The sequence below is a fragment of the Ascaphus truei genome, chromosome 14, assembly GCF_040206685.1.
Source record: "Ascaphus truei isolate aAscTru1 chromosome 14, aAscTru1.hap1, whole genome shotgun sequence".
NCBI lineage: Eukaryota > Metazoa > Chordata > Amphibia > Anura > Ascaphidae > Ascaphus > Ascaphus truei.
In genome coordinates this window covers 43,179,514-43,204,699 of record NC_134496.1, presented here as the reverse complement: position 1 = coordinate 43,204,699, position 25,186 = coordinate 43,179,514, and the positions used below count along the sequence as shown (strand labels likewise).

At 41.0% G+C, this 25,186-nt stretch overlaps 1 protein-coding gene across 3 annotated transcripts in view; it reads left to right on the top strand.

Annotated features, from left to right (window-relative positions):
• The window catches only part of MECOM (MDS1 and EVI1 complex locus), a 379,798-nt gene that overhangs the window by 212,047 nt on the left and 142,565 nt on the right, over positions 1–25,186 (top strand). Inside the window, exon 1 of one of the 3 annotated variants that reach the window (XM_075570635.1) lies at positions 20,353–20,568. The exons of the other annotated variants lie outside the window; for them this stretch is intronic. The gene's annotated coding sequence lies outside the window, so the exon portion shown is untranslated. Of the gene's footprint in view, positions 1–20,352; positions 20,569–25,186 lie in introns of those variants that run through there. 3 annotated transcript variants of the gene reach the window in all.

The window sequence follows — 25,186 nt, the reverse complement described above, 5'->3', positions numbered from 1 at the left end:
TTCAGTGAGCAAACAAATTACTCTCTTAGTGATTGTAGATGACTTTATTTGGGTTCGAAGACTTAATTCGATGTGTGTATGCTTGTTTTTTAATCAAATCTTTGGCATCTCAAAGAGCTGAGAAGAGATATGTAGTTTGGCATTATTTTACAGGATCAAACATTAAAAGTAATGAGGAACAGACGGTTTTACTTCTTAACTATTGGAATTTTACAAGACTGATAAATTCATTTCTTTCTGGTCAGTAGGTGGCACACAGAGCAATGGAAATAGAAAGAAGTATATTTTAACTACATATGTTTCTCTTCTCCATTTCCACTTATTTTTTATGCGAGAGATCTTTAACATGTGCAGGGAGAGATCTGTGCAGAAACGAACATGTATATTTTTATTTTCAGTAATTGAACGTATTTTTCGTCATGGGATACAACCTCTGCGACAAATCTATTTTGCCAGTAGGATACAATAGTCTATAAGAAACAATGACCATGAATCACTTATATTGCACTTACCCTAATTAAAAAAAAGGTGCATGGTCAATGTGGTCCAAAGGTCAATGTAGTGTTTCATGTACAAGCCCTTTAACCTTTCTGAAAATGAATCTCGTTTCCAATGTACCTGATATCTATATATCAAAGATTCCCTGGTGCAAAACTAGGGTCAAAACAAAAACCCAGCACCAGATGAATCAATTAAAACAATCGCATTGAATGAGATTTTCTTCCGTTCATAAATCTGGTTTTATTGCACCACAATTGCACCAGGGTTTCATAAAAAACAAAAAAAACAAAAATAGATACATTGTCCTGTTAAAGCAGCAACCCCAATTTTTCTTTTCTTAATTGTCAACAGAGGGTCCTCTGGTGTGGAACCTTGCTATTTTTAGAACCGGAGACCCCCAGTTTAAGAGATAACCAATGAAGGTGCTGGCGCTTCTCATGGAAAACCAAGATGGCCGCTTGCATCGACCAATAGGAAGCCGCGACCATTGGCGTTGAGCCAGCGGATTATGTCTGGAACCCCGGGTATACCCTGCGTTGAAAATAGCACGTTCAGCCCCAAAGGACCCCCTGGTTCCATTTATGTAAAATAAATAAAAAGCGGGGTGGCTGTTCCAATATGTCCTTGGTAGCCATAATGGATATACTATCATGCATGTTTGTGTTTATTTATTTTGAGCCCACCACACCACACCATTTTGGTCACATTTCCATAATGTTACTGCTCCTTTTGGCATTGGAGAAGCAATAGCGTTTGTTAGTGAGTTTCTGGGCAAAATAAAAACAAGAATTGCAAAGTGAACCTTAAGGAGTTTTCCACTCATCAATTCAAACCCTTATTGACTCGTTTTTGATATCTTCTGACCCACTCAAGCACCTCACCCCTCTACTTTCAGAACCATAGTCCTAGGTTCTTCATTCTTTCCTGCCCAGAGGTTCAGCGTTCCTGGTTGTCATCATTATACCATGATCATGGAACAACACTGTGTCATGTTATTTTTATGGATTAACTGACGCCGTTTAGTTAAATTTTTATGAGAAGAGGTTATGCTGGAGTGCTGTACATTCCAAGCCAGAATTATTACATCTGCAAGGGGGGCCGCGTGCGTGTTCCAGAAAGTATAAATTTACCCCAAATCATCAAAAGATCAATTGAAAAAGTAGAATTGTACTGTATTTTGATGTCTGATTGCATAACCATCTGTGGTCCGTCACAGAGGATACATTGATTAAATCCTGAATTTAAAAGGAAAGTAGTACTTATTATTATTACATTTGGAGGAATAAATGGCTTTTGAATATGTGCTTATTTGCCAGAGTCATTGAAAGTACGACTGGCTGTGATACTGAATGAAATGTTTGCACCTGGTGGATCTTAATAGAGGGATTTATTTTTTAAATAAATAGATATTTTGGCATTGTTACATCAGTGATATTTAGATTTTAACCTGAGGTAATACCTCTGACACGATATGTATTAGGGGTTATTATTTCTGAAGGGTTAGGTAATAGATACACACACAATATATATATATATATATATATATATATATATATATATATATATATATATATATATATATAATTATTTTTTTGACTACAGGTATGTACTCTGCAAATTACGAAGAATAAATAAAGAAGAGCATTGTAAGCCTCTATAACCTCCACTGGGAGGCTATTCCAGCTATATATATTTAAACCTAGGGCTAGTTCTTTAAAAAGTCACATATACCTCCATAGACGATGCCATCAAGCTCATAAACAGATGTAACAAACATGTCCTATTAGCAAAGACAGATTTTTATCCTCCTTCTGTCTACTGCCAGATCATCACGAATGTTTCCTGTTGGTGGGAGCATACAGTACTGGCCAGGGTAACACTTCATTGATAAATGCAGAAGCCAATGGATTGTGCATATTTTGAAGCATTCTGTTTTTTTTAGTGGGTACTATTATCTAGAGCGGAGGTCACAAAACCTCACGCTACCTGGGTGATATTTTTTGTGTGGGACCCAAACAGATGAGTATGCCGAGCTAATCAAATTGTTTAAAGAGCATCTGAATTGACTATGCCCCTAACCGCGGATAAAACTTGCAACAACAGAACCTTCAACACAAAAAGACCTCAACCGACCCGAAATTTCGCAAAGAAATTCTCCAACGACCTCCAACGGCAGGTGGTCTTTTTTGGGGGGGGGGTGAAAACCTGACCTGTTGGTAGCTCTTGTAGACTGGAGTTGGCCACCCCTGGCAAAGACATTCTCAATTGAATGTGCAAACAGTGGCAGCCGGGGGTATTGCAGGCATTTGAACAAAGGTCGGCGTATGTGCATTATTTACGCTGAGCAACGGAAATACTTGCGTCTGAAATGAACTCACACATTCGCAGAGAATGCTACCGAATGATTCACCCATCCCTACTTGTAATATAAGATACCCGCAATTCCTTCTTTATTTGTGCTTAGTCTAATATAATTCTGGGAGAAAGAAACCCATGTTAATTGACTTTCTTGTTAACAACTAAATCTGTTACTGTGTAGACAAAAGATGTAATATACAATATGTACATGTACAGAGTTATATGCCCATATTCAAATGTGTTTAAAACTTTTGAACTTGTACCTCTATTTTGCCATCACATTGTGTAACTGAAATAGTTTCTGTTGCACTTTATAGTGTGATTGAAATAACATCATCTGGGGTATTCTGCTGTCAAAACGTATAGTGCTGAAATTTTTTTGTGGTCTAACGACTTGAAAGCTGGAGGTGTGAACATTTATTTGAACTGGAAACCCTCACTTGTATGTTATTCTTTGCATGATGAGTTGACCTTGCATTTCTATCCAATGCATCCTGCCTCCATGGATCTGACTGGTGGTCCATACATTTCATATTGGTGGAGGAAGTTCATTCTAATCTGAGAATAAAAGATACAAAACCATTGAATTATTTAGTGATTGGCAATATGTTTCTAAAATTAACATCTAGATTTAATTGCACATTTACCAACTTCATTGTTGTATAGGTTTACATGTACAGAGTGTAATTAATGATTACATTGGATAAAGGCATAAATAAATAGTAGAATGTACTAACCAACAATAATATTTGAACCTCCTCAATACTAGAAGAGACTACAACACTTTGCTCTGCAGGTAATAAACAGTAATAATAATAATTTCCGTTTTCTTATAGATTTATTTAAGTAATGCAGCTGTTGATAAATCATGCAGTAATAATATAACTATCATGTTAGATACATGATCCTTAAAAGTATTTGTGTGACTTTGCAGAACTAGAGAAAATTGGATACAACAGGTTTAAGTTACCGTCCTGGTGGTTAGCAAAATACTAAGCTTCATCCACATGTCCCTTTGGTTTCCTCTCTTTCTAGGAAGGAGCAGAGGTATTCGCATTTCTTTGTGGAACCGTTTTATAATGCTTTAGGAGATTAACAGTGAGCATGAATAAGGGCTGAAGGATTAGCCGACCAAAACCCTGGGCCGTCGTCCACCTTGTTTGCCGATTTTTCCATTTTTCAGGATTGAGGAGGGAGTATAGAAACCAAGGAGAGATAATAAGTACCAGGATCCCACAAGTGTTTAGTGATTCAAAAAATTCAGATGACATGTCAAAGCTGACAGAATGATGGAACATTGTGTGTCAGGGGGAACTTTTTTGTCTCATGTTAAGCTCTTATATTGAGTGAATGCAGATGTTATCGCAGTGTCCCAGACAGACACAGGCAGTGAAATGTGACAAGCTGTCAACAGAGTTACACTAAGTTGATTTTGTTTAAATAACCCCTTTGTAGAGATACATTTTTATATGTGGCGCTAAATCTGTCTAAACGTAACAAAATAGTACATTGAACAAATGCTCATTTCTCTTTGGGGATCTTTCTATTAGAGAAATGAATAGGCTCTTATACCGTAAATCACCATTTTAGCAAATTGAAATATTCTTTTTACCAAAAAACAAAATACTCTGTTTCAGAGTAATAGACACTTTGTAAATGACATTATTTACATGTCTATTTATCTAAATATCTATCAGACGTATGCAAATATAAAAACGTTTTTTCTGGAGTTAGATTTATGAGTGAAGTTTGATTTATGATATGAAAATGATTACCATTACAGAAGGTTTGTAAGGATATCAGACATGTTATCACTTGAACCTTTTCGGTGCTGAAGGGGCCTTTAAAGCAAAGTATTGTAATGGGTTTTATACCCATCCAGCGCTGCTCGAGGTTAAGATCTAACAATGCAAATGCTAACTAAAAGCACATATTATGATGTAAATATTCTACAACTTCAGTCTATTACAGTACAGCGGCTTTATATGGTAGACAGCCTGCCCACAAATATTTTTAATTCTTCTGAGTTTATTAAGTTATATGAGTACATGAGTACTTATGGATGAAAGTTAAATCCTCAAAAATGTAGTTGTTATTGAACCTATAAGTCTGGCTTTATAAAGATCTCATACTATTGGTAGTCATGTTAGTAGAGTGGAGACAGCAGAATAAGTGCAAACAACCTTTCACCAAACCCCAGAACAGCACAGGAACATAATATACAGCAGAGGTGGGCAACCTAATTTTCAATGTAGCCACAGGTGTGGCGAATGAGAAGTGAAAATCACCACACCATGTAAAAATTGAGAAATTAGGTTGCGCAATCGAACATTTAAAACAACACACACTGTTCATCTGCTTCACTCACCTCAGCACTATCACCTGCTGCTGGTTCACTTCGTTGACTCATTCAGAAAGCGGAAACCAGCACACGCCATCAGGAAAAAATGTATTTTTCTGTGGGAGCGGGCAAACTCAAATTCGCCACACTTTCATGGCCAATTCGCCACTTGTGGCGATTGGGTTGCCCCCCTCGGGTATACAGTATACGACAGTGTTTTTCAACAGGGGTTCCTCAGGTATCCCTAAAGGGTTTCTTGCAGTTTTCGGGTAATTTAAAAATTGTACCAAATACAGAAGAATTTACAATGCATCTGATCTCAGATGTACTATTAGAGAGGGTTGGGGTTCCTTACAATGCATCTGATCTCAGACACTTGTATCCCCTCTTTATTTTACCTCCGATTATATGGCCTATCACTGAGGTGGCCTGAGTCCTGTGAGTTACTATTTAATTCTTATAGTGTGTGAGACTGTAGTGACTAGACACAACACAGTGGTAATGAATTATAACAAGCTTTATATACTATAGCTATAATTTGTGGTCTTACATATCTCATATGAATCAGTACGGTGTCTCTTAATCTCAGAATCACTCCATACACATATATACTTAAACAAACTATGCAAACAGTGCGAACGCTGCATACTTTTATCTCTGTCCGGCCTCCTAATCATGGGGTACTGGCCTGTAGACCCTGGTGTGCTAGCACAATCGTTGGAGCTCATAAACTGTGTGTGCTGCAGGCCTGGTGCTGATAATATAATGCTTATAATGCTTATAATTGAGCAGCCTGCCATGTTGTACGTTTGCATAAAAGTTAGTTTTGGGTGAGATTGAACCTTTACAGTATCCATGTTTTAAATATGGCAGGGGAGCGCAAACTTTTTGTGCTGCACCCCTCTGTCTTCCCTGCTGCGTCGCCCGCACCCCCTCCCTTCCTTAGAGCTGCGTCAAATTACGCTGCGGGGCCATGTGATGCCACGTCACGTGACCCGCGGAGTCATTTGACGCGTGTGACGTCACATGACCCAGCGGCGTCATTTGACGCCGCGTTGCCATGGCGACGCGTCACAGAGCGGCTGAATCTGGGTAAGTAAAGTGTTGCAGGGGCCTCACGCGATCCCCCGGCCTGTGCCAACCCCAGCAAAATCTCCCGCACCCCCAGGGGGCGTGCCCCCCCGTTTGCACACCCCTGAAATATGGTACATTTCCTCAAGTAAAATAATGTGTGTGCGTTTTATATATATATATATATATATATGTTATGGTGGGTAAAAAAAGTGACAAAAACCCTCCACAGTCAAGCATAAAGCAACTGTAAATATGACTGTATGTTCATTTGCATGTCTTAGACAGGTCTGCAACCCTGTCTTTCCCCATTATCATTTCCCAGAATCCCTTACTGCAGTGGAAGCGCTGTATGCTGGGCGATAATGGGGAAAGACAGGGTTGCAGACCTGTCTAAGACATGCAAATGAACATACAGTAATATTTACAGTTGATATATATATATATATATATATATATATATATATATATATATATATATATATATATATATATATATATACACACCTTCTTTTTGAGAACTAAAACAAGTTTCTAATGTAAAATTACACCCACACTTTGAGGAGTATTGTATTGCAGGCTGATAGCACTGTCAGCTTCTGTGTTGGATATACCCCAAGCACCAATTGGAAAACACTACAGTAATGTGTAGGACTATAATGCATACTGTACACTCTGTAGTTTCACGTAGGATTGGCGATTACATTACTTTGCAGTTTATGAATGAGAATCAAAATAAAAGCGTGACTTCAGCTTGATAGCACAACATATTGCTTTACAAGGTTATGCATTCTCCTTTGTTCCACGATAAATACAACAATATATATTTTTTTTCGGTGTTGAATTGTTTTATGAAAGCTGAGCATTAACAATCAGCTTAAATATGTGCAGTGACGGTATGTTTTGGGAATATGTTAAGCTGCTAATCGTCCCGATAGTGAAGTTTTAAATTTCGTCTGTCTGCCCAGACCTATTGTTATCTATGAAGTGGCTTCCTTTTTTTCGACAAATTGAATGCTGCAACTTGCAAGGAGATCCTTTGTTCTTCTAATTCAGTCAGCATGGAAATTATTTTCTCATTTCAGACCCCTTTCTGTCCCCTCTTCATTGTGTCAATAAAATAGAGTTGTGCAGAACTGCTCTAATCAGCTTAGAGTGCTAATTCATTGCAGGGAGTTATCAGTGTTTGGCTACAGGTGGGCGCTATGAGGGGCTGGTCTCCAGGGCAGTGTAATTGTAGGTCTCTTGAGTCTTGTTTGTAGAATAACTTGTATCTGGAGGCAAAACTATGCAGAGGAAATCTTTGGCTACATAGGATTCTGTAAGGGAGTGAGACACAAGCTTTTTACCAGCAAGGAAGACGTCAGTGTGGGAGTTTTTTTTGTTTGGGAGAATACAATTCTCTGTTACATTTGATTTTTATAGAAGTGTAATGAAAACATTGTAAAGTGCAGTATGGTGGAAACAGACTTATTACAGCCGAGATGACAAAATGAAATATTTCTAAGTTGTACTGGTTGACAAAATAGTGGTTCATCTGATTAAAAATGACTTCCAACTTTGCAATAAAGCTTAATAGTAAAAAAGCAACAGTACACTGTACATAATTAGTCTGTTTGTGGTCAGTTAGGGCTGTGTAGTGCAGGCGTGCTCAACTCCAGTCCTCAAGCTCCCCCAACAGGTCAGGTTTTCAGGATACCCCTGTTTGAGCACAGGTGGCTCAATCAGTCCCTGCTTCAGCACACAGCACAGGTGGCTCAGTCCCTCCCTGCTTCAGCGCAGATGGCTCAATCAGTCCCTGCTTCAGCACAGGTTTCTCAATAAGTCCCTGCTTCAGCACACAGCACAGGTAGCTCAATCAGTCCCTGCTTTATCACAGATAACTCAATCAGAGGCTCAATCAAAGACTGAGCCTCTGATTAAGCCACCTATGCTGAAGCTGGCATATCCTGAAAACCTGACCTGTTGGGTGGAGGAGAGGCTTGATGACTGGAGTTTGCAGCATTCATATGTAACGGGTATTCCCTCCACCCCAATCACAGATTTAGGGCCTCATGCAGAGAGCAGCGCAAAAAGTGAAAGCGGCATTAATTGGCGGATTCTGCCTTCAGAAAGGCAGAAACCGGCAAGTTTAAAAAAAAGCGCCATTTTTTTTTTCCCCCCTTCAAATTCGCCGCGCGCCTGGAGAGTTTAAATTCTCTCCAGTTTTTTTCTCTGCCGTATGCAGAGAGCCGCGATCGCCATCTAGTGGCTGTTCGCGGCAAAAAATGGCGCGATTTTCAACATTTTCCCTCTCCACCAAGCAGCTGGCGCTCCGCGGCCGGTGGAGAGGGAAAAAAAAAACCGCGATTTTTTCCCAGTAGTTTCAACAGCGCTAATAGCGCTGGTTGAAACTCTCCATATGCAGAAAGGCAGTTTTCTGCCCTTTCTGCATATGGACATAAAAACTCTCCAAAAAAGGTAAAATTTTTCCCCCTCTCCAATTCTGCATAGCGCTGCTCTCTGCATGAGGCCCATAGTGTGAGTGTGTGGGAACCTATGTGTTACCAGGTGTGGTGCATATACCTGTAGGTTCACAAGAGACCTAAGCCTCCGCTTGTTGGGAACCTGGGGTGAGACCTTTAGCTCTATCTGGTTCACAGCGCCTCCACCTGTGTAGGGTTCTAAGAATGTAGAAGGTTGCCTACACAGGACCCACATATACAATAAACACATACACAGGAATGTATATAACCACTTTACTGTAATGCAGAATAATCACACACCTTGATAATAGTAATACTTCCCCTAGAGGGTAACTCCACAAATATAACTCAGTCCAAAGTGTCTTTCACTCCACTAGGAGTGTACCCACCCACCACCGTGTATCCCCACACCGTGTCCAAAGCCTAACCCCTTTGTCCCGTGGTCAGCGCTGCCACTATGTGTAATGAATATATAGATATGATACGTTGGTGCACTTAGGAAGGTACCTGCCGAGCGCTCCTACACTCGGGCCAGCAATCAACTTCAAAAAGGATCTGCCGCTTGGTGATCCCGTCTGTCATCCAATGTTTTCTCACACGAGGGTCCGCCAGGGGCGATCCCACCCTGGAGATAGTCTCTGTCTCTTTAGCACAGACTTGAGCCCAAATCTCTTCTCGGGGAGCGCAGCGTCCGCTGTGTCCCTATCTAACACTAGTACTCGTGTAACAGGGTCCCAAGCCTAGGGCCTGTCCCTGTTTCACCACAAGCTGGGGAGTTCAGAACCTATCTGGGGCCCTTGGTTGTTACTGGCCTAATGCAGTGGGTCACTGACCCCTGCACTCACCTCCTTCCCCTAACTCTTCCTGGTCCTGACTGACTAACGTGCGCAGAGCCCGCAAAATGTATCAATCCCTCTGTGCAGGGAGATACTCTAGCCCTATTGGCTCTCTGGGTCATCTGGGGCGCTCCTAAGGCTCATGAGAGCTGTAGTCCCTGCTTAGAGCCCTCTCCCTATTGGCCAGCGTTCGCGCGTTATCACTGCGCATGCGCAATGTCTCTGGCTGGCCGCCGCATGAATTGTGGCACTGCGCATGCGCGAACTAAACAAAGATGGCGGCGCCCTGCTCGGGAGCCGCTGGGAACTCGGAGACGCCAAAAGCGCTCCCTGCACTGGCCCCCACACTCCAGAAGTGCCGGCGGGTCTGTCGAGTGACCCCCCGGCAGCAGAGGTAAGAGGGGGGGTCGCGGGACAAAAGAGACCTGGCTACACATATAAACCATTGTGTGCATAATACTTGCTTTTTATGCTCTTAAAAACATAATTTCCTGTTATCCCTTGATGTGGTGTGTTTGGGAAGGTCGTGGAAGCGGCAAATAAGGGTGCACGGTAATGATGCCAGGCGTGCTACGTTTCAGTTTAGCTGTTACTTTAAAAAGAAGCAAAGCCCAATCAAAAACAGGAAATGACATTCCTAATTAGGATAGCCTAAATTGCACGAAGGCGGAGCAGATTGCAGACGAGGGGAACTAGAAGTCCGTTGATAGACATTTTGGTTTAATGATAGTGTAAGGAAATGAAGATAAAGAGGAAATAGTAATGCATGGGAGGTCGGAAACTTATTAGCGCAGGAGTGAGTTTCTTCAAAAGCTATTACCTGTGATAACCCAGTTATTTGTAAAGAGCAGTGGTTCTCAACCTTTTTTTTTGAGCAGGTGAACCCCTGGATGATTTTTTAAATGTTGGGGTACGCCTGTTTATCAAACCTGACTCACCCCTTCTAACACACAAGTACCACATTCTCGCACACCCCTAAAACATGTCAGCTGCCTAGCTCGTGCGTCTCACATGTTGGAGACTTGGAGACAAATGCGATCCTCCTCTCTCTTCCCAGCAGGGGCGTCACCACTCCAGGTTTGACCCGGAGACTATGGGCTTTGGCCACGTGGCTATGGGTTTATCTGGTAAATCTCCTTGTGGCGGTGGCATCTCCCAGCATCTCCCCCAGCAAATCCCCGTCAACATGGATGCACGAGGTCAAATGGCGCCGTGCTGCCATGACAACGAGCCGCACCGGGACCATACGCGGCATCACGTTGCCATGACAACACAGCATCACGTGACGCCATAAGGTGTCCCAGTGTCATGGCAACTTGGCGCCATTTGACGTTGTGCGACCATGTTGACGGGATTTGCAGGGGAGGATTCCCAGGAGACGCTGGTAAGAGAAATAAATATATAAAGAAGATAAATGGAAAAAATCTTATCTCCGGGTTAGCCTTCGATAGAAGGTGGCAACCCTGGTTCCCAGCCTAGGCTGCGTCCATGCTCTCGAAGACCGCACGGAGGCGTGCGTGTGCGACACGATCACAATGCCTCAAGGCAATGATCACAGCCATGGACAGCATGTGCGACAGCACAAGGGGGCGTGAGGAATCCGTTACATTTGATTCCATGGTGCGACAGCGTTTCGCCCAATGTGAGCATTTCGCCCAATGAGGGTGAACCAGCTCGGTGACGTCACGGCCACGCCCCAGAAACCCCCCCCCATCACGTCTATCCTAGCTAGAAAATGCTCCCGCTAAACGCGGGTGACGTCACACGCGTGCATGCCTCCTTGCATCTTCAGGAGCATGGACGCAGCCTTAGAGAGGACAGGCAGATCACAGCCTTTCTGTCTCCAGATAGCACCGGATGCGTCAGCTGAGCAGCTGGCAGAGTATTTCCCTTGGGGGGGCTGCGGGACCCTTGGCAGAGGATCGCGGCACACCAGGGCACCCAGCACCCTGGTTGAGAAACACTGTTATAGAAAGAACTGGATATTATTCAATCTTTTGAGTTCCAGATGGGACAGCAGCAGCAGCACATTACTCTTTGTAACATATTTAGGATTGATCATTATTGAATATCTTCTGTATATATTGATACTAGTCTATATTTGTAGCATGATGACATTTTATTAAAACTCCCCATTGCTGCAAACAAGTCATATATGTTAGGCATCTGATTTAAGTGTGATAAATACTAAGGACGCGGGTTTTATTACCTATACTTGTAGGTTGAACAGAAGTGGCAGAGTGCATGCACTATTCAAACACAGGGCACCAGGATAAGGTATTATGTGTAGCTGAGCATCAACAGGAACAACAGAGCTGCCACCAGTTATTAGACGTGGTTTGTAATGTTACCATCCCTTTCTCACTCACCACAGTAAAACATTTTACTGGGATAACAAGGCAGAGGGTAATAAGAAACAGAGGGAGAGAAAAGGAGAGGTCTAGCCCATATACAGGAAACAAGTGTGATCAATTACCCAAGTGTGGAGCTAACAGATACCTTATCTCTGGGCTTCTTAAAATAAGGATTTGATTGTTACCAAATGTGTCCGGGAGCAAAGTGAAAAGAACACTTTCATTTTGGCTGAAGACTGGGGTTTAATGAAATAAAATGAATTTTAACCTATTTTCTAAATCCTGAAGAAGTCACAGCGCAGGATTAGAATTAATGATACACTGAGGATGTAATAGTGCTCATGTATTCACTTTGGGTGAAAAGAAAGTAAGAGTCAAAAGGAACTGCATGTTGATGGAATAAATTATCTTATACATGGTTGGTCCTATAATATTCTTTACTCAATTTTTTGTTTTCAATGAAAATGTCTACACTCTTGATCTTCTGGAAAGTAGGCATAAACCCAAGTTAGGGCGCCTTAGTCGAGACAATCATATTAAATTTGTATTATGTAAGACTTCAGCACTTTAACAGTTCAACGACTACAATAAAAACACAATTATTTATCAAATGTATTTGAAAAATAATCGTTCACCTTGAGTTACAAAGAGTATACTTTGAAAAAGGTGCATTTGAAGAATAGCCTAACAGGCATTTCACCTTGGGATATGTGTTGAAGAGTTGAGAAGTAAATCTATCAAATGACAAGCCTACTACAGTATTTACTTGTAGTTTCCTATGTGTCCACTGTGCAAATGGTAGGGTAACAGTGTCCAGTAAAGAATAATCTGAAACAAGAAGCTGGTTTGCAGTGTATTTGCCCAGTGGAGATAAACACTATGAGTGTGATGATAACAAATCTTGTCCTTGTGTCATTTATTGGTAATCTATTGCTGACAGCACGCCAAGTATGTATTTTTCCTCTGTTGGCTAAGGGTGCATTGCCTCCCTTCAAAATACCGAGAGAATGTGCTCCATTTTATCACAAGCATTGGCAGACTGATGACAAAATCCAAGACATATCTTTGATGTTCATGTGCTATCACATGACTTGTGTCAGGCTGGAAGTCCAGTCCAAATGATTTCCGGTAGCTGAGAGAAAACATGCTGGACCATATTGATAGACTATATTTATGACCCATAATCTTTTTAACAACTTGTTTCCTGTTCTACCTGTTTTTCAGTCTGCTTTCCTCTTATGATTCTGCTGTTAACTTGATTTTACCTGCTCCTGTCTGATTGCACCTTGTAACTTTGCAGCAGACATACAGCATAAGGCCACGTCCAGGCTGAGAGCTTGCGCGCTCGTGCGCTCGCTCGTGATCAAAACAATTAAAGTAAATTGTTGGGTCCATGCTGCTTTTGTATATGTCGCGCTTGCCCCTGGTCATGTGCGCGGTTCAGCCAATGAGGGCGAACCGCTCACGTGACGTCACGGGCACGCACCCCCTAGGCGCGCAATTAGCTGGCCAGGAATCGCATCAGCATGAGCGCCTGATTTTACGGCTCTCGGGTGGAAGCACACTCGCTTCTACTCTGGACGAGGCCTAAGAGAAGCAACGTTTACTGTTCAACCATATCACTTCTATGAAGTATATTATAGGGTTGCCTGGTGTGCAGTATTGAACCGGACTGTCCTGTATTTGGACACTCTGTCCAGTAAAAGTTAGAGGTCATACTGGACGTGCATGTGTCCCATATTGCATCTCTTGACATAGTGACCTGACCGGCTTGGATTTCTCTTAGCAGGGAGAGAGCAGGGCTGTTGCTAGGGGGCTTGGTAATACAGCCAATCAGGAAGAAGTGCTAGGAGCCCCGGGGTAGGGCCAAGAAGAGGAGGGAACAGCCTACAGAGGTGTGTGTGTGTCACGAGTGCTTCGCAACTTTCACCATTGTGTTCAGTATTTTTGGAGATGCCACCTGACAACCCTACATTATAAACTAGGCTCAGCTCAGGAAAGTTGGGTAAACCATATAGACATGGCCCCTTATTCTAAAAAGTGTTAATCGGCACAATTGCGCAGAAAGACCTGTGGAATTCATTGAGCCTTTCTGTGCGATAGCGATATATCTGTGCTATCCTCACTTTACAGAGTAAGGGCCCATGGTCTCACTGGAGGAAAATCCTGAAGAAGGAGGACCTCTTAAGAAGCCAATCCCTATGCTGATAAATTGATGCCTCCTATCACTTCAATTGGCTGATTCCTTGTAGGTTGTGGTACCTTTTATTGGACAAACATGACAGTTCTTCAAAGATGAAGAATACCCTTGAAAAAAAAAGACCTGTGAGGTTTTTGAAAGCTTTGTACGCATTTAAAAAGGAATCTTATGTGGGTTTATTAAAAGATATGACAACCTACAAAGAAATACTCTAAACCGGACCCACATAGCTATTAGAATTTTGAGCGACTGCACATCATTTAATTTGGGGATTTTTGAATATTAGTATTTTTTTCCAATTTAATTTTGCAGTGGACTGTTCAACTTCAATTATATTTCATCTTGGCTATGCATGGTTCATTCAAGTTTGGAGATTATAGCTTTAGTGACATTTGCCCATGCAAAAGGTAATGACTACTTTAACTTGCATGTACAAAAGTGGGATTGAAGAGATTAACTTGTGTTTGACCTACTTCGGCTCTACTGGTAATGAGGGGTGCAGTAGCACAGGATTAATCTCCCTCAATTTGTGGCTCTCAGGGGTGCTGCAAAGTTTTAAAGGTTTTGATTTGTGAAAGTCTCCTGTTGTGATGAAGAATCTCTCCTATTCACTAAAACTTACTGAAACTAAAGGGTTTAAATTTGTCCTATCCCCCCTCCCACTCCCCCATGCTCATTGCTAAAAATGTATCTGTTTTCAGCATATTATATAGTTTATATAGAGGACATTTTAAATATAGATTATTATGGCAGTTGAGGGTCATTGAGGAGTGAAGTTTTAACCCCTGAAAGCTACTCACAGCCATAAATTAGATTATAATTTCCTTTCTTAATGTGTCTTCTTTGTTTGTTGCACTTGTTGTATTGTATAGTTTATTGTGTAAAACATTGTGTACATTTTCAGCCCTATATAAATAAAGATATAAATATATATTTACTCACCATAACTTAACTCAGTATTATGGTTTAGCCTATCCCATAGCCTCTCTTGCATTCCCAGTAAAATCAACCCCACACTGATGAGACCCATCAAGGTCGAAACAGCTGTCTGTGGGTGGTTTTCTGGGTATGCACCTTAACCCTGGCTGTGCTCAAAGCTGTGACCATGCAGCAAGCTTAAGCCTATAGGGAACCATGTTAAAAATGGTTATTGAGGCAAAAAGTGACACTGTGTGCTCATTTGCATGTCATTTCCCAGAATCCCTTGCTGCAGTGGAAGTGCTGTATGCTGGGTGATAATGGGGAAAGGCGGGGTTGCAGACCTGCCTAAGACATGCAGATGAGCATACCGTTATATTTGCATATATATATATATATATATATATATATATATATATATATATATATATATATAAAACGATAAGAAAGCGCCCGATCCTAGTGTAATATGAAAATATACATTTAATAACCAGTACTAAGTCCAACAAATTTAAACTCACAAACATATGTGAAAAATAAGCATGTAATGAGTATACTCATTCGCCAACTGCCGGAAGACCCCGCTCTGCTCACACGCCAAACTTTTCCTCAGTGAAGTCCCAGTGTGTCTAAGCCACCGTCCAGGGGGCGCAGTTTTTTTGTCTGTTTAATTATATATATATATATATACAATTTGAGCTAAACATTTCATATAAAAGAGTGGTTGATTACATGTAAAACCCTACATATAAAAAACAAAATCTCCTGATAGTTTTGGTTTTAAGGATTGCCCATTTTGTTGGGGACTTCTATGTGATAGTGCGGTGATCTGAATATATTTAATATTCAAGGACTCCATATCTACAGGCTCAGTACCACACGATTGGAGTAAAGAAGACATGATGACAATATTTAAAACAGGAGTTGGATCACAATCAGGGAATTACAGACCTGTAAGCCAGACATCAATAGTGGAGAAGCTACTGGAAGGTTTAATATGGCATAATATTCAGGAATACCTAATGAGTAACTGTAACGGTAGGGGTAGCTGGCATCACAAAACTGGGATGAAGCCCAGCTAGCTATCCCTAAATCCATGTAACTTGGCCACCTATGTAGGGCTTATTTCGGCCAAATGAACTTTAATATCTGGGGAAGAACAGGGAATGTGTAACCCATGTCTGTCTGTAAGAATGTATTTCAAAGCATGTATACTTTATTCCTTGTAAATGCAATCTCCCAGTTTAGTGAATCAACATTGTTCTGTGATGTGATTTGGGAGTCAGTCCTGTATTGTGTAAATTGGATTATGTGACTATATGCACTCATTTCTAAGATAGCAGACTTGTAATGTGATTTGCATGTGTACATTTCTATGGAGGGGACTCTGTGATTTAATCAGCCGAGGTTCCTGCAGAGAAATGTGGATTGAGACAAAGGCTGGGAGTGTGGAGGTGTTAAAGACATTTGGTGAGTGGGAAAGAGTGAATAATCAGGTTTACTCTGATTGGCCAGCAGCCCCTATCCCATGTAAAGGATACCTACAGCGGGCTATATAAAGGGGCTGCTGATAAGAGCATCTAAGAGACTGAGAGACATTCTGTGAAGGAGTTTGGATCTTGACTTTGACCAGCTGGATATACATGCCAGATCGGCTGCTGCGTGATCAGCACTCTGATATCCTGGACGAGAAGTGGACAGGGCAAGCCTTCTTGAAGCAGGCCCATGCACCTAGCAAGGCTAGAGTCTTCTCCCCAGGCCCCCAGTTTGTATTGTATCTTGTTTTGTGCATCTTTGTTTTGTCTGCTGGCGTGCCAGAATAAACCACACTTTATTCAACAACCTTGTCCTGTTTGGTATAAGTGATCCCGGTGGTTTCAGTGTAAAAGTACTGGTCTCCCGTGACAGTAACAAAAACATTAGTAATAGTCAGCATGGATTTATGAAGGATAGGTCATGCCAAACTAACCTTATTAGTTTCTATGAGGTAGGAATTTAGACCAGGGTAAATGCAGTTGATGTGGTCTACTTAGATTCTGCAAAGGCTTTTGATGCAGTGCCACACAAGAGGTCAGTGTACAAAATAAAGGAAATTGGTCTGTGTAAAAATATTTGCACCTGAATTCAAGACTAGTTGAAGAATAAGACACAGACAACAGAGAGTTATCATAAATGGGACCTTTTCAGGTTCATCTAAAGTTGTGAGTGGAGTACCTCAAGCATTGGTACTGGGACCCCTGATTTTTAATTTGAACATTACGACCCTGAGGGTGACATGGAGAGAAAAGTCTCTATCTTTGCTGATGACACAAAAATGTGTAAGGAAGTAAAATGAGAGCAGGATGTAATTTCTCTCCAGAAGGACTTGGATAGACTGGACACTTGGGAAGGTAAAATTGCAGATGAGATTGAATACAGCTAAATTTATGGTTATGCATTTGGTAAACAAGAATAAAAAGACTAGTTTCAAATGAAATGGGGCAAAATTAGTTAAATCCTTGATGGAGAATGAATGTAGAGTGCTGGTAGATCGCTGGTTTAGCAATAGTGCCCAATGTCAGGCAGTAGCTGCAAAGGCAAATAAGATCTTATCTTACATTAAACAGAGCATGGATGGAATGGTAGAAAGCATGAATATGCCACTGTATAAATCATTAGTAAGACCACACCTTGAATATGGAGTATATATAGCCCAGATTTGAGCACCACTCCATAAAAAAGACATTCTGGAACTAGAAAAACTACAGAGAAGAGCAATAAAATGAAGAAAGGGGATGACAAATCTGACATATGAGGAAAGCCTAGTTAAATTAGATTTGTTTATATTAGATAAGAGACTTCTAAGAAGGGATATGATAACTATATACAAATATATTCGGGGACACTACAAGGAGCTTTCAAAAGAACTATGCACCACAAGGGCAGTACAAACGACACAGGTTGGTGAAAAGGAGATTTCACTAGCAAAAAGGAAAGGGTTCTTTAGGGAAGGGGTGCGCAAACTGGGGGGGGGGACGGGATTTTCTAGGGGGCGGGCAGTTACAGAGGCCCCACACTTGGGGGAGCCGTGTGGTCCATGTAACTTCTCTAACTTGCTCTCAGCCGGCTCTTCGGCGATGTGTCGCCATGACAACGTGGTGTCAAATGACACCGCGGGGTCAAATGGCCATGGCAACGCGACGCCACCTGACATTGTGATGTCATATGATGCCACCGAAGCCAGAGAGCAAGTAAGGAGGGGTGGGCACAAACAGGGGGTGGGAGAGCAGACAGGGGTGTGCGAACAGAAAAGTTTGCGCACCCCTGCTTTAGAGTAAAGGCAGTTACAATGTGGAATTCATTACCCATGGAGACTGTGATGGCAGATACAATAGATATGTTCAAAAAAAGGTTGGTCATCTTTTTAGAAAGGAACGGTATGCAGGGATATACCAAATAAGTAAACATAGGAAGAATGTTGATCCAGGGATTAATCTGATTTACATTATTTGGAGTCAGGAAGGAATTTATTTCCCCCTTATGAGACATCATTGGATGATGTGTCACTGGGGTTTTGAGTTTTGTTTTCCTCCAGATCAATATACTGTAAATGCAAATATAGGATAAACTTTCTGTCCTCTAAATTTAATGTAGGTTAAAGTCAATGGACATGTGTCTTCTTTTTTTAACCTCATCTACTATGTAACGATGTAACAATGTGTTAACTTCAGTTGACTTGAATGGAAGGTAATGCATCATTAACTATGTGTTTAAAACCGCTCAACATATCGAATAGGAGCATTACAGAGGTACAAGGACATTTAGGAGGGGCCTGCAGGAATGTAGAGGAATGTCCTTTCAAAATGTAAGAAAAACAATGTTTTATTATGTATGCATGTATTTATTTATTTGAGAGGCTGCTGAAGGTCTCACTGGCAGTAAACTAGTTAAATGGATGTTATCATTTGTAGTCCAAGTCAATGTTGTGGAATTATCCCCACAGACTGTACCACTGCACTTTGTTGCAGTCACTTCCTGCTCCTAAGATTCTTACTGAGTTTTCAACATTTCTGTTTTAGCAGCTGCCAACATTGTCAGCACTGATCTGTCAGAAAGGATTTCTCCTGGCACAACTTTGAAGCTACTTTCTAACATCTCCAACAAACTAATGGTTGTCTCCTGCCTGTACAAGCCTCTAAAGTCCTAACGAGTTAGTGTCTTCCCAAGAGATGAGAAAGGGGACTTAACAAAATCAATTTACCAGGGTATTACGCATTGTCATCAACCAAAACAAAAACTAGCTAAAGACAGGACAAAAAGTAGAAGAAGTGGGTCTCTGAGAAAAGGTTACAGAACATCCATCTTCTCCCCTCTTCTAATTGTCTCTTTTCTTCGCTCATTTTCATACCCGCTTCCCTCTACAAAAAGACACTTTATGACAAGCATTGTATTCTCTTTAGAACGGAGGGGAACCTTTTTTTTTGCACAGGATCTTTGCAGCCTGTGAGTGACAGTGGGAAGGGGTCCAATTGCCACAAGGACTCTAGGTAATAAATCATCCACCGCTGGCATCAGCTGGCTGGACAGGTCTCCACTTCCAGAGTGGATACAAGTTCTTCAAAGCCTAAACAAAAAATTGTCAGTCCAAGGCAGATACTCTCCAAAAAAAAATCAGACCTTGGAAGGTTTTCTGATTACAATTTTGAAATGAAGGGGAAATAATGTCCTTATTGTTTCCCGAGCTATGTTTTCGGTGATTTTGATTAAGCAACAGTGACTTGTGGAAAAGATTTGCGTATAAATCTTTTACATTCTAAAAGACCTGCTCCCTATCCATAGTAAATGTCAAATTAAAGTATATATCATATAGTGGAGTCGTAAATGTGGCGCAGATGATCAAATACAACTGTTTTGATTTTGAAATATTAGGCATAAAATGTAAATATATTTCTGACAAAGTTATGGATGTAGTTTATTCTTCGCAGATTTCTTAGATGAAAGTCAGACTGCAGAGTGCATTGTCGGAGCGTCATGGAAAATGACACAGTGAAGTCTTTCCCAGTTTAAGTATGCAAAAAACCAACCATAAACTAAGCTGAACAAATAGTGTGTCAGATCAGTGTAACAGGAAAAAGCATTTCATTGATAACATAAAAGATGGTTTATAGATTATGTGCAATCAGGTGAAAGTTATTTATTAACTGATGAATCACATTGAAAACAAAGGATTGCTAAGGATGGGTCTTCTGAACTGCAAAGCTTTAAAAAGGTCAAAAAAGGACAAGATTATTCATCGCTACAACACTTTTATTTTCATTGATTTTTCTTTTTAGTGTCGTTAAAGGTGGTTGTGTTCAACAAATTAGCAGCAAAATGCTAACGATATGTTAATTCGTGTTGGCGTTGAGAAAAAAACGGCTTATTCTTGCTTGACTTCTCATAAACCAACTTGCTCGGTGTCAGGAAGAAAAACTGGAATGGCCATGGGAATTTAAACAATGAATTAGTTATGTCCCATTGACTTCTATATTCTGTGAACTGAGAGGTAAGTAGAAAATCTATAACCACTCTTCTAACCGCCGCTCCACACATCATTTTTCGTGTGCTTTTATTAGTAGTACATCTTTTACCCTGCAGAGTAGTTTGTGTCATCCTAGGCTGCCTTTTATACTGAAAATATTTTATAAGGCAAAGGAATTGAGTGAAAAAATATTTTCCTAAGTTAGCTGGGCACGTTGTGTACATACATTTTTGTATAGATTCCCCATTTTGTCAGAATCCTGCAGTTCCGTGCAGAGTTGGTGCAGGTGCACACAACACTGTAGGAATTAAAAGCCGTGCTCTGTTGATTAAGGAGTATCTTAGTTTTATGAGGCATGATACAATATGGGAAAGATGAGCGGATACTTTAGAAGGCAATTTTGGCATCTTTCTCTAAAAGAATTCCATATAATCCGGGCTCCACAGCATCTGCAAGAAGAAAATAAATCCAAAAACCGCAGCACGGTCTTGTAACCTAACAGCTATCATAAATAATCAAAACCTATTTGAAGCTAGAAGATGGGACATTAGAAGCTATTTACACTACTAGAGTGATGCCATCAATCAGTAGCAGCAACCCGTAGATAAGACTCATATGATGTCATGGTTATTTATGCTAGACATTGACATTAAAGCTACTATAGAATTTTTTTCCTTGACGACTCTATTCATTTTAATTTGTGATATATTTTCCTGTTTAGGAAGCTATCAATTGTAGTATTTGTGTGATCCAAAGTTTTTTTTATACCTGCTTTTATATATATATATATATATATATATATATATATATATATATATATATATATATATATATGTGTTGATATTTGTCAAATAGGGTATTGTAATACCGTTTCATTGTTTGCTTCTAAAAATATTTAGAGGACTCACCTAAGCCACACTTTTTTATCGCATAGAATGTTTTACTGAAGTGTGTTATTATGTATTATTTGTTATTCTTTATGGCATGCCAACATATTCCACGTTTAACGTGAAGATACAAGATTATCACATGCTGATGTGTAAATGGATCTATGTTTAGATGATCTAAAAGGCTTGGGGAAAAGGAGAGAGCTGAATAAACACAGGTTCTGAGTGGGAGAAGTGTTGCATTAGAGATTTGTTTCACATACCTGTGTGATCACATACCTGTGTGATCACATACACATACCTCTCCTGACTTCATATACAATTGTTGGCATTCACTAAAAGTTATTAACTGAAAAGAAATAGATATATGGAAATATCACCATTCTGTTTATTGAGGCACTCTTAGGGACCATGTTAATTTCAGCCCCGGGGACCCCCTGCTCCCAGAGATACTTATCTCCGTAGGAGGTGCTGGTAGCAGCCCAAATCGGGCTAATTGGGGCTATCCAAATGGCAGCATTTTAAAATCAGAGAGGTACCCCTTACAGAGGTAAGTATCTCTGGAAGCAGGGGGTCCCCGGAACTGAAATGAACGTGGTACAGCTCCGGGGACCCCCTGCTTAAATTCTATTATTAATAAAAGGTCCCTACGTGTGCTCTTTTAAAGGCATACTGGCAGCAAAGCAGAGAACATAGACGTTTTACCATAGATATATGTCTAAGGCTGCGCTTATAGTGCCGGCGACAGCGACGCGACGTTGCGCCAAAACAAATGCATTGACGCCGTCGCATGTGCTTATAGTAAGCGCAGCGTGACGACTTGGTCGTGATCGCTAGAAGTCGGCAATTTAATATTTCCAGCGAATGCAGTGTGACGTCGCTGTCGTCGGCAACGGCACTATAAGCACAGCCTAAGATATGCAAATAAGCATGTTAATGAGTAGTTCGATTAAAGTACGATACCAGTCAGTATCCGGCTGCTGACAAACATACCCCAGTCTGACACTTGTCCTATCCTGACAATGTATATAATGGCACATGTTTAGTAAACTGTGCCACGTCGTAAGGCACCTTATGCCGCATTCAAATGAATAAGCAAGGTGCCCTACGGCTTAGTAATAAATATGACCCATAGGCCCATATTTACTAAGCCGAGCTCTGCCATATACCCCATTCTGGTGCTGAAAGACACCTCCGGGCTCATTGAAGTGAATGGTCTCTAAAGTGCCGTCTTGTGCCTCCAGAAGGTATCTAATGGAAGAGCAGCGTTTAGTTAATATTCCCCTAATGACTTGTACATATGTAATTTAAGATACATTACTCGTACGGGAGATAGTGTTTAATGTGCATTTTAATGCATGTCACACAGATTTGACGTAATGGTTTGGGATTCAATCTTTTCCATGTGCAGCTGGGTTATTTTACAAAGCACTTTAGAGAATAAGCGCTCAGATACTTTGAAACACGGGGCAATGACGATGGGGGACAATGTAAGGGCGCCAGGCATAAAAATAAATACGTGGGGCTGGGAGCTATGTTTTAAGCTGACAATAATTGCATCTTTAAAGCAGCACTCCGTGTGTTTTAAACAGGGGGTCTTTGGAGCTGAACCGCGTTGATTTTAGCTCCGGGGACCCCCTGCTTCCCTAGATACGTACCTCGGAAGGGGGTGCCGTTATCTCTGCTCAGTTTAAATGTCCCGTGTTACGTGGGCCAATAGGCAGCTGCAAGGGATGACATCACGGTTTCCTATTGGCCCACAGGACACGGGAGATTTAATCTGCTATTATGTTAGCTCCAACTAGCCCAGCCAGAGCTGCTACTAGTACCCCCTTCCACGCTAAGTATCTTGGGAAGCAGGGGGTCCACGGAACTGAAATTAACGCGGTTCAGCTCAGGAGACCCTCTGCTTCAAACCTAATTCATCATTAGTAGTTAATTGCGTCTTCCATTTGAGGCAGAGGTTATTAGAACGGCAGGCCTGTCACATTTTGCCAACATGAAGAAAGAAAAAGACATCTGTCAGAGATGGAAAGTGTTGTACATTCGATATTAATATTGGGCCAAGTAACTCCTCTCTAGCTTTTTCTATAACCACTTTCTAAATAGTCCATAGACTATTTCGGCGGTGAAAGAGATTCTTCTATGATCCATTTAGCAATGAAATAGCCATTGGTGACGCTAATAACTAGTGCACCCCTAACTGTTTTATTTACTGAATGGTTTCCAGATCGGTTTAAAGCCTGGCAGGTCATAGAAGTTACTGCACATGTTCACAAATTAAAGCGGCAATTCAAGCTGTTTTTTTTTCTACTTCATTTTTTGTACATTGCATTGATGCAGGGGGTCTCCGGAGCTGAACCCATTCATTTCAGCTGTGGGGACCCCCTATTTCCTGAGATACTTATCTCCATAGGGGGTGCCGGTAGCTGCTCCGCTCGGTTTGCAGAGTTAACGTACTGGCGGAGTTTCACAGCTCCCGTACGCTGCAGGCCAATCGAAAGCCGTGATGTCATCAGGTTCGACTTACAATTGGACCATGTGACATGGGAGCTTTAAACTTTAAACCCCAGCTAGCTCAGGCGGAGAGGCTACTGGCACTCCCTCTGGAGGTAAGTATCTCCAGAAGCGGGGGGTCTCCGTAGCTGAAATTAATGGGGTTCAGCTCCGTAGACCCCCTGCTTCAAACCCGTGTTAAAAAAGGAAAAAATTAAAAACGGCACGAATTGTTACTTTAAGAATGAGTCAGTATTACTGTATACCAATCCACATACCTTGTATTCCCTGCATTGCTACTATGCATTTTAGTAATTTCTACTTGCTCATCAGAATCTGTGTATAACACTTCTACACAAGCTCAGCTTCTTAACTAGAATTTGTGGGGAATAAGACTTTGGCTTGATATATCTTCTTTTTAGTTTACTTGAACGTGTCTTACGGGCATCAGTGTATTAAATTCAGAGTTCAGCAATCTGAGACCTTAATCAGAACTTCTCATGTTCTGTTAGTTCATCCTGTCAGTGACAGTTTGAACTTGACAGAAAATCCGGGTTTGATCAGCACAACCATGGAAGATAGCTACAGCTGTATGCTCACAAGACATCGCTTCTACTGTCTCTCTTCTCAATTCTTCACAGTCGGTGGCCTAGGTGAGTGATACTCTCGTGTCTGCTATTTCTATTCTTCTTGGAAGACTGCAACCCTTTTTTAATGCAATAAAAATAAATTAAATAATCCAACCTCCTCCATGTAAGCACATACGTTTTCAATCTGTTTCTTGTTTTCAGACATTTTTCTTTTTACTTCAACCGCAAACTTTATTTGAATCTACATAAGTCATTTGAATAGTTTTGGTCAAATCCCATTCAAAGAGGCATTTTTTCCCCCCAGCAATATAAACACGGTAACCTTCATATAGAAAGGCCACTTATTGTCTGCAAATGCGTAGATGCACATATGAAGGGAATCTTGTGAAGACCGGCTGTATGTCCATATGCTGATAGTCAATAAATTGTGTGGGGGGGGGGGGGAAAGGAGCTGAAAGGAATATTTAAATAAACGTGATCATTTCCATATACATCAACAGAGAAGGTGAAAAGTGCAGCTTAACTGGATTTGAAGGAGGGGCTGAGAAAATACTAGCAGAAACAAAGAGATAGCTCGTAAGATTTAAGAGCTTTCTTCCATAGGGTGTTGAGAAGTCGTGTTACATAGTTCAAAAGGGTCAAACAAAGTGCAAAACCCTTTCTTATATT